Genomic DNA, 17,199 nt, shown 5'->3' with positions numbered 1-17,199 from the left:
GTGAACTGAACTGGGCATGTTTACATGGCTAAGGTAATAAATTTAACGTTATGTATATTTCACCACAATTTAAACAAAATTTAAGGGGATGAGGAAGGAAACTGTATTAACCAAGAACTCATTTGGGGAAGATGACTATGATTTGGTTAAAAAATGTATTTGGGCCCTAACTGGCTCAGTGGATCGAGCGTCAGCCTGCAGACTGAAGGGTCCCGGGTTCGGTTCCGGTCAAGGGCATGTACCTTGGTTGCGGGCACATCCCCAGTAGGGGGTGTGCAGGAAGCAGCTGATCGATGTTTCTCTCTCATCGATGTTTCTAACTCTCTATCACTCTCCCTTCTTCTCTGTAAAACATCAATAAAACATATTTTTAAAATGTATTGAACTGAAAACTTTTTTTTTAATGTATTTGGAAGATCATGTGGGCCCAGGAGGCCCGGGGGCAGGTGGGCCCAGGTTCCCTGGAGCCAGGGCTTGGCTGAGGGGTGCAGGCCAGCTGTGGGCCAGCTGGGGGTGACCGGCTCTTCTCCATCCGCCCCACCAGGGTGTCCTCTAAACAACGGAGACACTGAAAGAGCCTGGATCAAACCGGCGGGACGCCAGTTCCCAAGTTCCGCCGCCTCGGTTCCTTTGAAGGAACAGGCTCATTGAGACGCTGGCTTGATTCACCTGGAGATACGGAGCCAGACAGAACCCAGACGGACCCGGCTCCCTGCGCTCACCCCATCACGGCCAGGTTCACGGGATGCATGGCCAGGCCTGAGGGCAATATTTGTGTTGAAGAAGAAAGTACCTTAAAAGCTTCAAGAGCAACATAATGTGCCCGACCTGTGTGACTCAGTGGTTGAGCATGGACCGGTGCACCAGGAGGTCTCGGGTCCAATTCCTGGTCAGGGCACACGCCCGGGGTTGTGGGATTAACCCCCAGCGGGGGGCCTGCAGGGGGCAGCTGATGGATGTTGATGTTCTCTCTCATCAGTGTTTCTCTCTCTCCCCCTCTCCTTTCCTCTCTCTCTAAAAATCAATAAAAGACATACTTTTAAAGAAAAAAAAGGTAACAGCGTGGAAAACCTGTCGAGAACAAAACGAAACGCTTAAGTCCCAGGTGAGCAGCTCTGAGGCGTGCTCCCCCCCTCCCCCACTCCAAGTCACTTCACATCGGTGCATTTTAATCTCAAATTCTGGCAAGAAAGAGCTGCTTCGCCTGGCAGGGCGATTACCCCTGAAACAGGACTCCCAGCCCTGGTTCACACGGTTTCTCAGGAGAGCCGAGCCGAACCTCGCCACACCCTCAGACACACGGGGCTCCCCGAGGTGTGGGGTGGGTTTTCAGGGTGGCTCTCAGATGCAGGAGCTCGGACATAGGAGACTTGTTCTTAACTTGGCATTTCCTAGCTTGACCCTGTGGAACATGCTACGTGTCTGGGGCGACGGCCTCCCGCGGGGACCCCGTTTTTCCAGAGAGTCTTCCGTCCATGAAAAATGACGACAGCACTTACCTCAGACCCAGACAGATGACACAGCAGGAATAAAAACCCAAAGCATATTTCCACATGGGAGTCTCCCTACCGCTGTAATAAGAAATAATGTGCTCAACTCAAAGAGAGCCCATTGTATTTTTTTTTTTTTTAAAAAGGAATCTTACCAAAAAGAGTCAACTGTTAAAACTACATCTGGGAACCAGCGAGACACCGTTAAACCTTGAAGCCCACGGTCCACCGTCACAGCCGTGAGGATCGCACGCTGTCCGGGTGACGAGGACAACGAGGTCCAAGTGTCCACTGCGTGTCACAGTGACGCAGGGACACACGGGCGGCGCCCCCGTGGGCAGAGCGGGGACCCGCGCTTTGGGTTATGGAACCCGCGCAGGGCCCCGAAGCAGGTGAGAGGTGCCAGCGTCCCAATGCGGGGGAGCCTGCCCCGTCCTGCGGGGACCCGGCACACCGCCCGTGTGACTGCACCGTCCGCACCACACACGTGGCTGCACACGCACACACACACACTCAGTCATACAGTGCGGGAGAGCATACTGACTTCCCATGACAAGGCCACAGCGACCCACTGCGCACATTGTCCCAGCTGCACGTCCTTTCCCTCGGTGTCTGGCTCGGAAACGGGTCTGCGTGCTCAGAGGGACCGGAGCCCGCCAGCGGGGCCCGGCAGCAGACAGCCCGCCCTCCGCCCCGCACAGGCAGGCGAGGCAGGCGTGCGGGTGGGGCACCTGCCAAGGCCGAGCCTCCGGCCACCGGCTCTCGGAGCCAGGGCGAAGCCGTGCCCCGTGCAGCGCCCAGGGGGGCTGGTTACCTTTGTGTTAACGGAGAAAAGGGCAGAAGGGCGTTGCGAGGAACGTCTGAACACTCACGGCTGGAATCTCACCCTCTCGTTTCATCCCCATCTACCTCTGTGTCTGAAATTGCCTCTGGAGACCAGTGAGCAGTTGGCCAATCCCCACCCCTCCCCTCACGCGTGCACCCCTCCCCTCACGCGAGCACCCCTCCCCTCACGCGAGCACCCCTCCCCTCACCCAGCAGAGGTTACACGAGGGTTCGCCCGGGCCAGGCTCTGGGCTGGGCCCCAGGTAAGGCTGCTGCCTGTCCTCCAGAAGCTGAAAGTCTTATCCCTAAACCGGCTCAGCTACTGAACTGAATATCGAGGTCCCTCTGTAACCTCCTAGAAAACTGAGTCATTGGTTCCGTTCCGGGAGAGTGAGCAGCCCGTCGCCAGGGGTACTTACGCCCTTTGGCTCTCAGTGGACGGGTCCTCCTCAAGGGCATGAGTCTGCTCCCCTGGGCTCCCCCACAGTCGGCCCGGAAACAGCTCACCCTCCGCCCTCCGGCTTGTCCTGGGGCCTCGGAGGATGTGGCTGTCCCCGGGCCCTAACACCCTACGGGGGCGAGGCCAGCCCCCAGCCCAGCCCCATGAGGATGGGTGCGGGCCACGCCACCACCCCTGGCTGCTCTCTGAGCACCTTCCAGTCTGCCTCTAGGTCTGGGGTCCAAATGTGAGTCTGACCAACCCTGAGTAAAAGCGCACCCCGCACTGCTACTGGGCTGGCCCAGATCTCCTTCACCTGCGCGGCTAGGACATCCGCGCTGGTTTTCATCCAAAGCATTAAAACACGTTCTAAGAAATGCCACAAGTGATCTGACTAATAAGACCTGCACGAAAATGAAACTGGCTGACAAACAGCGTATCTTCCTCTTGCGGCTTATGTCAATGGCAACGAGGAAGTCCGTGTTCCGAGCCCTCTGGATGTTTGTCAGCCGGTGAGGATGACAGGTGACGTTTACATCCCACCCAAGGGAAGAAGGACTGAGAGGCAGCGATGCAGGGGAACCAACACCAGGCTGGGAGTCAAGGTGCCTGCTCTCAACCCACGCCGGCAGCACGCCGGGCAGCCAGCCACTCCCTCCACCAGCGTGGACTGCGTGGGCCTGTCAGCAGCGCCGCCCACCGTCCGGCACAGAGACTGCGTCTTAAACAAGAGAGCAAGACAGCGAAGCCGGCCATACCTTTCGGGATGCGGGCCCTTTCTCAGCTCGCCAGGGCTCTTCCAGCGACACTCATCCAAAATAAGAAAATTCGCCACAAAAGCTTGAGGTGCTTTGGAAAAGCCCGCAGGTCAGACTAAGACCTCCTGACAAAAGTGACACAGCAGCAAAACCGGCGGGCGCTGGAGTCCCCCCACCTAAGTCCTATCCGGGGCCTGGAGTCCCCCCACCTAAGTCCTGTCCGGGCCCTGGAGTCCCCCCACCAAAGTCCTGTCTGGGCCCTGGAGTCCCCCCACCTAAGTCCTGTCCGGGGCCTGGAGTCCCCCCACCTAAGTCCTGTCCGGGCCCTGGAGTCCCCCCACCAAAGTCCTGTCTGGGCCCTGGAGTCCCCCCACCTAAGTCCTGTCCGGGGCCTGGAGTCCCCCCACCTAAGTCCTGTCCGGGCCCTGGAGTCCCCCCACCAAAGTCCTGTCTGGGCCCTGGAGTCCCCCCACCTAAGTCCTGTCCGGGCCCTGGATGGAGTCCCCCCACCTAAGTCCTGTCTGGGCCCTGGGGTCCCCCCACCTAAGTCCTGTCTGGGCCCTGGAGTCCCCCCACCTAAGTCCTGTCTGGGCCCTGGAGTCCCCCCCACCTAAGTCCTGTCCGGGCCCTGGAGTCCCCCCACCAAAGTCCTGTCTGGGCCCTGGAGTCCCCCCACCAAAGTCCTGTCCGGGGCCTGGAGTCCCCCCACCTAAGTCCTGTCCGGGCCCTGGAGTCCCCCCACCAAAGTCCTGTCTGGGCCCTGGAGTCCCCCCACCTAAGTCCTGTCCGGGGCCTGGAGTCCCCCCACCTAAGTCCTGTCCGGGCCCTGGAGTCCCCCCACCAAAGTCCTGTCTGGGCCCTGGAGTCCCCCCACCTAAGTCCTGTCCTGGCCCTGGAGTCCCCCCACCAAAGTCCTGTCTGGGCCCTGGAGTCCCCCCACCTAAGTCCTGTCCTGGCCCTGGAGTCCCCCCACCTAAGTCCTGTCCGGGCCCTGGAGTCCCCCCACCAAAGTCCTGTCTGGGCCCTGGAGTCCCCCCACCTAAGTCCTGTCCGGGCCCTGGATGGAGTCCCCCCACCTAAGTCCTGTCCTGGCCCTGGAGTCCCCCCACCTAAGTCCTGTCCGGGGCCTGGAGTCCCCCCACCTAAGTCCTGTCCGGGGCCTGGAGTCCCCCCACCAAAGTCCTGTCCGGGGCCTGGAGTCCCCCCACCTAAGTCCTGTCCGGGGCCTGGAGTCCCCCCACCTAAGTCCTGTCCGGGGCCTGGAGTCCCCCCACCTAAGTCCTGTCCAGGGCCTGGAGTCCCCCCCACCAAAGTCCTGTCCGGGCCCTGGATGGAGTCCACCCACCTAAGTCCTGTCCGGGGCCTGGAGTCCCCCCACCTAAGTCCTGTCCGGGGCCTGGAGTCCCCCCACCTAAGTCCTGTCCGGGGCCTGGAGTCCCCCCACCTAAGTCCTGTCCGGGGCCTGGAGTCCCCCCACCTAAGTCCTGTCCGGGCGCTAGATGGAGTCCCCCCACCTAAGTCCTGTCCGGGCCCTGGAGTCCCCCCACCTAAGTCCTGTCCGAATGAAGCAGGTCAGATAAGTCGGCGCTCCGGCTCATCCCAGCTCCGCTTGGGGACCAGGAGGGGACGGCTGCTCCCCGCGGGCGGGCGATCCGGCAGGAAGAAGCAAGGGGCAGGTGTGCTGAGTGGGTGTGTCAGGAGAAGTGGGCGCAGAAGTGGGCGCCAGAACCATCGAGTTGCAGGGAGCCGACAGGGCGGGCCGGGGTCCCCGCCAGGGCGGGAGCGCCCCACGCTGGAGCCAATCAGTACAACTGCCGGCACCTCTCCGATGCGCCAACGTAGGAGCCACCCCAATCCCCGCGGTCCCAGGAGGGCGGGGCTGCTGACGCGGTCAGGGTTGGGTGATGGAGGTCTCACCACTTCTCACCTAGTTGCTACATCGGAAAAATATCAGCCTTTCGGCCCCAAATGGGCAGAACCCTCCTCCAGGGCTCACAACGTGCCAAGGAGCACTGGCTTCCTGAGCGCATGCCAACATTCAAAGCCCCGGCCACAGCTTTCATAACCGGCGGCTTCTGCCCACACCAGCCCCCCTGCAACAGCAGGGTCAGTTTAGGGTGGCCTCAGCCACACCCTACAGAAAAATGGGCAAAATACAGAAGGAGTTCCGAGAGGAAGGAAGGAAAGGAAGGAAAGAGGGGAGGAGCCCAACCTGGTCTATGATACATGGGAAGATACTCAACCCTTCTCACAATTTAACACGTGCAAAGCGAAGGGGCCTTCCGGGTGGCCCAGATTCAACGCATTTCAGAAACCTCCAGGGTTGGGGGTGCGAGGGGGGGGATGCGGCAGGGCAACAGCTGTCACTCGGCACCTACTAGCGCACCCCAGCCATTCCGCAAGAGCCACAGACAGACAGCATCAGGGCACTGAGCACGGCAGGGAAACTCGGGGACAAGGTCAACACCTCCAGGTCTCTGGTGAAGGGAGTCACGGACCAGCCACACCGTAGGAGGGGATACTAGGAGACTGTTTTTAAAAAACAGAGAGGCAGCTCAGGAACTAACATGAAAAGGTACTCGTTGAGTTGGGGGGGGGGGGGGGCGGGAAGGACGCAAGTACTTACAACATGAACCCCCTTGTTAAGAATTACATGTACTCATATGCTGACGTGCACACCAAACTCCTGGACTGATGCCCACGCCAAACAAGGTTCGTTCACAGGCCCTCCGGGACCAGGCCTGGGGAAGGGGGAGCCTCACTCAGCGCCTGCGTGTCCGCCGAGCTGGCTGCTGTCACTTTCTACGTGTGCCTGTGTTACTTTAACGTTACGTTGTAAGGACCTCAGAGAACAGAACCCTCCGACCCGCTCCGTGTCAAGGTCTCCCCGTCACTGAACCCACCGAGACACCAGAGGGCGAAGGGGGGTCAGGAAGGTCCGATGGGCGACCGCTCAGCTCCTCCAGCATTTTGCAATGCTCCGATCTGACAGCCCCACGTGACGGGTGTCCGCAGTTCCCTGCCAAGGAGCGCAAAAGGCCTGGCCGGTGGGGGACGGAGGCGCCTACACTGCAGGGTGGCCGGACCTCAGTCCTGACCCTCTGGCTGCTCATTATTTGACTCTAATTGAGCTCAGGGCTGGGCTTCCTCTCTTCACACACACAGGCAAGAGCCCTCTGTCCAAGTCTGTGTCTTGGTCAAAAAGAATGGCCTGCTCTTGTGACTTTGGTATGACACCCGCTCGCCCACTCCACCCCGGGCATGCTTGGAGGGCTGAGTGCCAGCCGGCCGGTCCAGAGTCCGGCCTACACAGCTCGGGGGTAAGAACGCAGACAGCTGGGGTTCAGATCCCAGCTGCCCCCCCGCAGACTAACCTGTGACCACAAGCAAGTCACTAACCTCTCAGCGCCTCAGTTTCCAATCTGTAGAATGGGATGGCATTCCCGGGGCCCAGCCTCCCGGGCCTGTGTAAGTAAATAAAGAACTTGACCACGGCCTGCACACATGACAGCCAGGTGCTAATCCTGTGGTCACAACTGGCTCCGGGCCAAGGCTGGGCTTTGAATTCAGTTCCTGCCTGACGGAACTTGGCACACATCAACTTTTTCTCTTAGTCTTTATTGTGGAAAGTATTACATATGTCCCCCTTTCCTCCCCCATCAACCCCCTCCAACTATTTTACGTGCACCTTCCCAAAAAGTCAGGGCAAAGAAGACTACTGTCTCCAATGAATACATTAATATTAGGGGGTACGCTTTTATTCCCACAGGTGACCCATTTCCGTTTGTCCAAAAAGCCGAGCTCAGCGGCAGGAAATTCCCTTGCCCCAGAGCGCACCTTGTTGGGCGATGGGGCCCCAGGACCCCATGACCTCTGTGGCTTGTCTCCTGTGTAAACCCATGCTGCTTGCCTAGGGGGGCCCGTGCATACAGAGGAAGGCTTCGTCAAAAAGAGAGAGGCTTCCTGGAAACGAGGTACACGGCGTGTATCGACTGTCCTGTCCCCGAAGCAGCTGGCAAACAGGTGTGACCGGATCACAGGCCTGCGGTCAGCTGGCGCGCGGGGGCAGGGGTACACGGCGCCCTGCGTCCCGGCTGACAGCCTGGAGGTTGTTTCTGGAAAGGCCCGGCGTTCTGCACCGGCACACACATTCTAAGCTGCTACAGGAATCAGAACACTCCATCAGCGGGCTGAGCGACGTGGCGGTGACCGCCCGCTGCGGAAAAGCAGCCTGCGCCCTGCCAGCCTGCGCCCCGTCCGTTCGCCCCCACCCAGCTTCCCGGCCTGTCCCGTCTGAAGAACCAACAGATCCTTCGGCCCCTCACCTGAACCCCTAAGTTCTCCCCGTGCGCTGAGCTCCGGCAGGTTGGCCCCTGCCTGCAGTCCGGTCTTTTCTAGAATAGATGAGGGGGTTTTTTGGTAACTGAGACCAGGGTCCCACAGCCAGCTAAGGCCAAACTTAGACCGGAGCCCAGGCCTCAGACCCACTCGCTCAGGTCCCGTCCGGGGCTCGGTCCAGGCCTGCGCCACAGGGCCCTATGTAAACAGGAATAAAAGCTCCAAGACAAACAGCCACACACAAAAACGCCTGCTAAGCAAACAAATGTTGGCAAACATGAAGCGTTAGCAAAATAAGGAACCAACCCATAAACCCCTAGATCTCCCAACATGTCTGGAGGGGGGAGGGGGGGGGAGAGTGTGTTTGTTCCTTGATTACTATCCACTTGCCTCAACGGCTTACTTTAATGCCTAGGACCCGAATTACGGAGCACAGGTCGACAGTCAATTTCGCTGCCATACATACCCCCAATAAAATAAAATAAAAGCCCTTTCCAAGCTCATCTTTTCCAAAACGTCCTGGGGAGACTACTGGTGCTAAAAACTCTCCCATTTAATGCTGCCCACGTTCACGCTTCCTGCGTCCCGGTCCACAACAGGGCTGACATCTGCTTTCGCCAGCCACCTACACGCCAGCGCTATGGCACTTCGATTTGCAAAACTCTGCTTTTCATCCTTCCATTGTCCGGCTTTCCCCCAAATAAAACCATGTGCGGGGGCACCTGACGGGGCTCACTGGGCCCAGGGCCCCGAGGCTGCGGGAAGGGTGCACAGAGGCCTGGCAATCCGGGGACCACGGCCACCCGAGGACCCAGATTCCAGCCCGGCTGGCGGCTGCCCAGCAGCTGCGTGACCTTGGGCGCGGCGGCCTCAGTTTCCTCAGCTGCACAGCAGGCACCTTACCCCTCCGGGGCACCTTCTCACGGCAGTCCCCGGCAAAGGGCAGGGGCTGCCCGCTGCACAGAAAGAACCGCCTCTCCTCCCGCGATCGAGGGTCCCCGCGGCCAGGCTCCCCGGGTCCCGGCGCGCCCCGCCCCCACCCCACCCCGCCGGTCCAACCAGCCGCTCAAGGTCAGCCCCGCAGGCGCCCAGAGGGGACAGCCAGGATCCGGGGAGCCTGTCAATCTAGCCCCGGCCGCTGTCTCCGCCTCCCTCCCTCCCGGAACCACTTCCCGCGGCGACGGGGCCGCAGGGACGGAGCGCGGGCCGCGGGCGTCGGTCAGGTGGGCCCGGCGCCCCCGCCCGCTCGGGCCGGCCGCGCGCCCCGGTCCCCGCCGCCCCACCGCTCCGCCCCGCGGCCCCGCCAAGCCTGCGGCCCCTCCCTCCACCACCGCCCGCGGGGCTCCGCGGGGCTCGCCCGGGCCCCACGGCGGCGCGAGGGCTGCTACTCACCGCGGGGCGCCGCGCGCGTGGCCGCCTTTGTATGCAAACACCGCCCGGCGCGCTCGCTGACAGCTAGGCTGCCGGGGCGGAGGGGCGGGGGCCGGGGCGGAGGGGCGGGGCCGGGGCGGAGGGGCGGGGCCAGGGCGGAGGGGCGGGGCCAGGGCGGAGGGGCGGGGCCTGCGCGCGGGTGGACGCCAGGGGCCTCGCGAAGGACGCAAGGGCCGGCCCGGCCGGGGTGTCGCTTTCAGAGCCCGCCCCGCCCCGAGGCGGTAGAGCGCCCCCCTAGGAGGAAGGCCGGGTCCGCCAGCCCTCCCTCACCGCCTACCTTCGCTTTCCTGGGGGGCAGCTGGAGGGGTGACAGGGGCCAAACCTTTAGGGTCTCGTGGGCCGTTTTAAGAGGCCTGGATAGTGCCCTGGCCCGGGTGGCTCAGTGGATGGGAGCATTGTCCCAGTTCACCAAGGTTGCAGGTTCAACCCCGGGCCAGGACATAAATAATCAATGAGTGCATGGATAAGTGGAACAACAGATCATTGCTTCTCTCTCCTCTGACCCCGCCCTGTCTGGAGCCGCCCTGGGAGGGCCCTGCGGTGCTGTCAGCCACCAGGTGGTCAGAGGTGGTCTGAGCTGTGACTCAGCCAGGGTAGCGGAGGCATCATCCCTATGGCCTATGGCCGCTTCCAGGACCTGCTGCTTTCAGCCTAACCGGGCAGAGGAGGAGGAGCCGGGAGGGGGGGAACCTGCCCCCGCCGGCTGGAGGAGGAGGGGCCTGGGCAAAGCACGGCGAGCACCCTGGGTTCTGCAGGCTCAGTTTCACAATCTGGAAAGTGGGGGGGCAGGCGCTCAACCCACGGGTCCATCTTGAGGACTGAAAAGGCCATTGTGTAGGTACGTGGCCATTGCTGACCTCCCGAAAGAGTTTCAAATTCTAGAACCCCACACATTGGGACTCCCAGGAAGATTCGTGGAGTGTTGGCCCCGCTCAGCCCGCTACAGCCGCCCTCCTGGGAGGGCCACCCGGAGAGCACCCATGGCTGAGGATGCGGAGGGCTAGGCAGTGAGAACCCCTCTGCTTGAAGGGCCACCGGAGGGATGGCAGCCGCCCCGTGCTAGCTGGGAACCGCCCCCCTTTTAGCCAGTGACAGTAACCTTACCACCTGGGAGTTCTGAAGTTTTCCAGATTAACTGCCTTCACAGTAGACAGGGCTCTGAACCGGGGGCGGTGGGGGGGGGGGGCATGCCATGAAACAGTGTAGGTAGCTGTGCGGTGAACGGGTCTCCTGGCAGCTCTGCGGGGCACCAGTGGTCAGTTCTGTAAATGCCCCGGGTGGAAAGGGTGTCCCAGAAAGAGGAGTAAGGAGCAGGGGGTGAGGGCATGAGTTGGGGTGGGGCGGGGGGGGGGGGCAATGGGGTGATAAGGACACATATGTAATACCTTAATCAATAAAGAGGGGAAAAAAGAGTAAATCGTTCCCCCAGAGGCCCCGGGTGGCCTGGGCTCCCGGGAAGGGAGGGGATCTGCTCGGATCCAAGGCCCGTCCTTGCTTGGCTGGGGCCCCTGATGAGGTGGCTTCAGCAGGGACACTGCCTTGCTGGGGCCCCAAGAATCCGATGGAAACCAGGGGACAGAGCAGCCTGGAAACCCACCAGAGACGGGGGGGGGGGTCCCCTGGAGGCCTGGGGGCCGGCTTGGCTGACCAAAGCAAGCCTCCTGGGGGAAGACGTGGCCCGGGTTCCACGGGGAGAAGAGGGGGGCGGGTAAACCAGGGAGAGCGAATGTCTGGAGCCCAAGCCCAGAGGCCCACCCCCACATTAGGGTGAGGAGCCTAGATTAGGGCTGAGGCATCCGAGAGGGGAAGCAGTCACAGGGAGATAAAGGGGAGAGGCTGGCAGCTGGCCGCCCTGGCTCCTGGACGCCACCCCACCCCAGTTCACCCCAACAGACATTAACTAGATGGCATCGCGCACCAGCCCTCGGCCAGGCGCTGAGCAGTCAGAGTCGCACTGTCTCGCTCGCTCAGAGAGCGGCCCCCCGCCATCCCTCGCTCAGTCGCTCGCCCTCCTGCATTCATCCCCTGTGCCAGGCCTGTGTGGAGCCCTCGGGGGAGCAGACCAGACGTGGCGTCTGCCCTCGGGGAGAGTACGGTCAGGACAGTAAATCAGGGGTAATCACGGCCAATCCCAGAAAAACCACCATCCTGCTCCGCCCCGCTGTGAACCCAGGGGGGTACGGCCGCTGCAGGAGCCCCCTGAACCTGGGGCCTGAGCAGGGAACAGCGCGTGCAGAGTGGCTGGCGTGTGCCGTTTGCAGCAAGGCCCTGGCTGGCCTCCGATGGGGCGATGGGGTGCACAGCAAGCCCCGCCCCCCGGGCCAGCGGCTCCCAGCCGTGCTCCCGGTCATCAAGAGGGGCTGGGACGCCCTCTCTTCTCGGGCCACACGGGGAAGATGTGTAAGGAACCAGGCTAGGACAAGACAGGTGTGTTTGCTACCTTATTACCTGTCCCCTCCTCCTGGTCCGCTGCCAGGCCCGAGCAGCCCCGTCCCTGTAAGCCAGCCCACGTGCGTGGGGGTCCTGGGCCTTGGTGTGCACTGGAGGTCAGTGTGTCCGAGAGCAGCTCTCATCCTCCTCTGCGGCCCTCATCCTCCCTGCAGTCCCCCGAGCGCCCCGCCTTAGAGCCAACGCTTGTCTCGTCTGTGCCAGTCCCAGGTTAACAGGCACCCTCTCGGGTGAGGCATGAGCATGGCCCGATGGGAACAGATGCCAGGCACCACAGAGCAGGGTTGGAGGGGAGAGGAGAGATGAAGGGGCGGGAATGAAACTTTCTAATCCTTTCATCGTTGGCAAGGCCATAGGAGCTAATACTAGATGGATGTGCCCCAGAAGAAAACGTGTTTGTATTTAACTGAGGAATTCATCTGCTATGGACTGGATGGCCATGAACCCCGCCGCCATGCCATGTGGAAGCCGAGTCTGAATGGGATGGCGTGTGGAGATGGGGAGGTGATTCGAAGCAGATGAGGACGTGAGGGTGGAGGAACCCCCCCCCCCCCCCCCCCCCCGGGAACCTGGACCGCAGAGCTAAGCAGAGCGACGGTCTCTGACTCGGTGCCAGAAGCTGGTGGCGGAAGAAAACCCGGTTCCCACGGAGACATCGGCACGCCCCCCGTCCATCACAGTCTGTGCGCTCGGGCAGCCCCCGGGGAATTGCTCAGCTACCAGACTTTTCAGCTCATAGACCTTTATCCCCAGTTAAGATAAAACCTAAGATGCTACCTTATATAACCCTTTGTCAGCTCAGAACAAACAGGAGAGCAGAGAGGGACTGGGTTTGCCAATACATTCTATGCTAACTACAGAACTTTTTTCCAAACTATGAGACAGTTTCTGCAGAAAGTCACAGAGGCAGAAGTGAGCGGCTGAAGAAAGGAGCTCAGGAAACAAGTTACAGAGAAAGGGCAGGGGAGATTGGAGGGGCAGGAAGGAAACTTTCTAATAGTCTCATCGCTGGCAAGGCTTAGGGTGAGAGAAAGGTCAAGGCGAGGCACCCGCAGGGAAGGGGAGGGGGAGGGGGAGGGGGAGGGGGAGGGGGAGGGGGAGGGGGAGGGCGCCGGTATGCTCCCGGAGGGGGAGCCACTGTTCACCACAGAATTTACATGTTGCTGCCCAGCCTGGCAGGCGTGGCTCAGTGGTTGAGAGTCGACCTATGAACCAGGAGGTCACGCATTGTTCAGTTCCCAGTCGGGGCCCATGCCCGGGTTACAGATTCAGTCCCCAGTGTGGGGTGTGTAGGAGGCAGCCGATCAGTGATTCTCTCTCGTCACTGATGTTTCTCTCTCTCTCTCCCTCTCCCTTCCTCCCTGAAATCAATAAAAATATTTTTTTAAAGAAAAATAAATGTTGCTGGCCAGTGGCCATGCGCACTGACATCTGCGTGCTGTCTGGAGCCCAAATACCACCTCTTTCCTCGCTGACCTAGAACCTGGGGTGGGTGGAGGATGGTAACTCTACACTCGGAGACTTCGAGTCAAGACCTCATCATCTTTCGTTCTTGGAATAAATTAAATCATTCTAGAGTTGGACATTCCACCTACCCCTCACCTTCTAAAGCCGTTTCCCACGAAAGCTTGTCACGTGTTAGAATTATCTGGGAAATCCATCTGGGAAACTCTCAAGGCCCAGACTATGTCCGCATCAACCACCCGCAGTGCGAGGGTGGGACCCAGGGTGCAGGCAGGTTGAAGGGCCCGTGTGCTGAGCGTCACTTCCCTTCATTCTGGACCCGGGTGGCTGCCATTCTCTCCCTCAAAGCCCGCCCTCTCCTCTCCCATCCCCCATGCCCGGGGCCACAGGTCATTTCTATTTCTAAATGTCCAGGTAATGGAACTCATAGGGAGCCAGCACAAATAGAGTGAGTATGTGCATGGGTGTGTGTTTGTGTGTATGTGAGTGTGCATATGTGTGTGCGTGAGTGTGCATGTGTGTGAGTGTGTGTGTGTATGAGTGTGGGTATGAGTGTGCATGTGTGTATGTGAGTGTGCATGTGTGTGAGTGCATGTGTGTGAGTGTGCATGTGTATGAGTGCATGTGTGTGAGTGTGTGAATGGAGCCTGACATATTGGAAGGAGCCTGGGACTGTGGAGGCTCTCTCTCTCTCTCTCACTCTCTCTCCACTTGGGAAGCTCTGTCCCTTCTCTCCCAGCCGCTTCCTCCCAGGCTCTCCTCCACCGTCACTCTGGCCACACCTGGCTCATCATGCACCTCTCCCCCTCACATGACCTTCACATGACCTTCCACTTCAGTCCATTAACTCCCAAATTCCGAGAGCAGTCAGATTGACCGGCCCGGGCCATCTTCTCGGCCTGCGCTGTGAGTCCCGGCTCGCTGACACACCGTAGGAATGGCTCCCTCGGGTCACTTCCCATCCCTGGCCCAGGGCCGCCGGTTCGGCTCACAGCCCCTGCTGCTCCACCTGGTGAACCCCGGCCACCGTGCTCAACGGCGGGAGGTGGAGCCGGGGCCAGACCCGGCAGCTCCCTTCAAGGCCCCCTAGGTCTGCCCAGCCCCGCAGACGGGATGTGAGAGGGAGAGCAGCGGGTGCTGTGAGAGCAGAAGGCAGCCCCACCTGCTGGGAGGCCCAGGGCGGCGGCTCCAAGGAGGACCCCTTCGACCGGCTTCGCTTCTTGCTGGTTATGGGACCCAAGGGGAGGGACGTGGGACCCCTCGGACCCGCAGTCTCCTTTCCTTCTAACCCGAGGTGAAACATCGTTTCCCGGGGCTGCCTGAAGGAATACGTTATTTAAACCAAACCACGTAGTGACCGTGGCGCAGTATGCCCGGTCCACTCCGGAAGTCCCGTAACAACAACGGGAACTGCTGCTATTCCCCTCTACGGTGAACACCTCGGAGCCCGGTAGCGCACACAGGATCGGGCCTGGGCTCTCGGGGTGGGGAAGCCTGGGCGGATGGAGGGTGCCTGGGAGGAGGTGTTCCACGCGGACGGCCCAGCACGCGGGAAGGCACGATAAAGGCAGGTGGGCGGGCTGAGCCGTGGGTGCTGTGGGGTTCCCGTGTGGGGCTGACTCCCGGGTGGAACGCAAAAATGAGTCCATACTCTGCTTCTTTCGCCGCCCGCACGTGGGCTGGGCCACAGGGGGGTCTCAGACGTCACTGAATTGGCTGATGACCTGATTGGCTCAGTTAAGTTAGCCCAGGAGGGAATTACCCCTCAGGGGGCGTTAACATCCATTTCCTGGAGGAAAGCAGGGGTCCTTTCTACTGAGGAGCGCTCCATTCAATGTCCTGAACCCAGCCCTAGCTGGTGTGGCTCAGTGGATAGAGCATCGGCCTGCGGACTGAAGGGTCCCAGGTTCAATTCCGGTCAAGGGCACATGCCGGGGTTGCGGGCTCAATCCCCAGCAGGGGGCATGAAGGAGGCAGCCGATCAATGATTCTCATCATTGATGTTTCCATCTCTCTCTCCTTCTCCCTTCCTCTCTGAAATCAATAAAAATACATTTTAAAGAAAGAAAGCGGGGGTGGAGTGGGCTATATCAGCCCTGCTGCCTGGGGGCGAGGGGGGCATCTTTCTGTGTCTGCAACCTGCCAGGGGGCAGGCCATGCAGGACGGCAGCCAGGCTCCTGCGATGGTCTGACACCCAGTTCCAGGGTCAAGCGATGACCAGGAGTCCACGGCCATGGAGAACGGAGGGAGAGGCAGCCCGTTTACAAAGGAGCCCGGTTTGGAGTCCGTGAACACGGGCAGCACCGGCCGTAACCCCGCCCTGCCCCACACAGGTGCAGGGGAGACGCAGGCAGCACCCGCGGGCCTGGTCCCGGCCGGGGGCCCCGTGGGGGTGTCTGTCTGTCTACACGCGCTGCCTCTTCTGAGGAGTCAGACAACTGCCTGTTCCCGACTGAGAAACAAAACCAAGAAGAAAACGGCGCTCTCTTCAATCTCCAGGAAATGGCACTTCCTGGAGACACTCGTTGGCTGATTGCTATTCCATGAGGACGCACTACAGATGCCTCCGCTGCGTGGAACTTACAGAGGGAAAGAGGGGGGCGGGGGGGGGGGGCGAAGGCGAGCCTCACCTACTTCACAAGGTGCTGGGGGCTCCCGGGGTCCTGGTTGGGGAATCGAAGCTCCTGTCCCTCCTGCCTGTCGTCCTCCTAACGCGAATCAGACTCTGGAGATGCCGACACGGCGCCAGCTTGGAGCGCGCCCTGAAAATACAGCCGGTGTCACACGCTGGTGCCCACGCCCACGCCACGCTGCCTCTGCATTTCGCATGTTAATAAGATCCAATATTGGGGGGGGGGGGATGTGTGTATAAATTAGAGTTTTACAAATACAGACCACGGAGCATTGTACTTAAAAGGGCTCCACGAGAAGACCATGGGTTACTCTTAATCGATGAAGAGAGCAGACCAGTTAACGGGAGGTGGAACGGAGACCCCCAGAGCTATGTCATAGGGCGGTCGTGTCCCCAAGTCCCAGGCCCAGGTGCCATTCTTCGGTGAGCTGAGAAGCCTGCCCGTGGAGAAGCCACGGGAACAGAGCCACTCCCCCCTCCCCATCCTTTACCTTCGCTGCTGGGAGAAGTCTTGTTCACCCCCATTCGGAGGGCATACTGGCGGGACCCACTGAGCTTCCGTTGACGGCATACGGAGGCCCCAGCTCATGGGGCCGTGGGCCTCCTGGTGGACGCTCCTCGTCCTCCTGGTTTTCTGGTTCTCAGCAGCCTCGTCCCCCGCTTATCGGCTGTTGCTGCGACGGGCATGGCTGGCTCCCATCACCCCCGTCCTGCCTCCGGATCTTGCCCCTCAACCCCCCTCCTCCCCTCCCATGTTCTCCCCTCCAGCTTCCTTTCCCCCGCGCCCTCTGCTGAGGGGCCGGGAGGCGCCCATTGTTGGCTGGCAGGCTTCTGATGGTTCCATGGAGATTGTGATGTCAGCTCTGGGCGGTGTGCAGGGGAGGACGGAGAGAGGAGGAGCGAGGGAGCACTGAGCCAGGCCAGGCTGCTGTGGAGCTGGCTGGAGGCCCGCCCCAGATTCAGAGGAACCGGGTTGGCGCCGGGCCACACAACGCTTGGATCACGGCCGGGCCCGAGGCTTCCACGACAGCGGGTTTTGCCTTCCCGATTCCTCGGTGCGCAGCAGGCGGACTGGAAGGAACGTCCGATGCAGAGCGCGGCGCTCCCGCCACGGGCAGGCCTGCTGCGGGAGGAAGCCGCCCAGTCTGTTCCTCACAGAGCATGAGGGTTTGGCGGCATCGACGACACCCGCTGTGAAGAGGTCTCCGTGGTCCCGCAGACGTTACAGAGAAAGCAGAGACTGAAGAAAGGGAAGCTGTGCAGGAGCCCTTGCAATGCCCACGTCGCAGGGGAAAAGGATGACTAATACAGGACACAACTGCTGGATTATTGTTTGACCAGCGAAAATTAGACAGTGATAACAGCGAACAGTT

General features: G+C 60.8%; 1 protein-coding gene across 6 annotated transcripts in view; it reads right to left on the bottom strand.

Moving 5' to 3' along the window:
- The window catches only part of LPIN1 (lipin 1), a 124,692-nt gene extending 115,360 nt beyond the window's left edge, over nucleotides 1-9,332 (bottom strand). For all 6 annotated transcript variants that reach the window (XR_013814625.1, XR_013814626.1, XR_013814627.1 and 3 more), the window contains exon 1: nucleotides 9,243-9,332. The gene's annotated coding sequence lies outside the window, so the exon portion shown is untranslated. The remainder of the gene's footprint in view (nucleotides 1-9,242) is intronic.
- Between the last annotated feature and the right edge of the window lie 7,867 nt (nucleotides 9,333-17,199).

The sequence above is a fragment of the Cnephaeus nilssonii genome, assembly GCF_951640355.1.
Source record: "Cnephaeus nilssonii genome assembly, chromosome: 15".
Classification (NCBI taxonomy): Eukaryota; Metazoa; Chordata; class Mammalia; order Chiroptera; family Vespertilionidae; genus Cnephaeus; species Cnephaeus nilssonii.
Note: the sequence above shows the minus strand (reverse complement) of the source record. Positions and strands in the feature narration are given on the sequence as shown.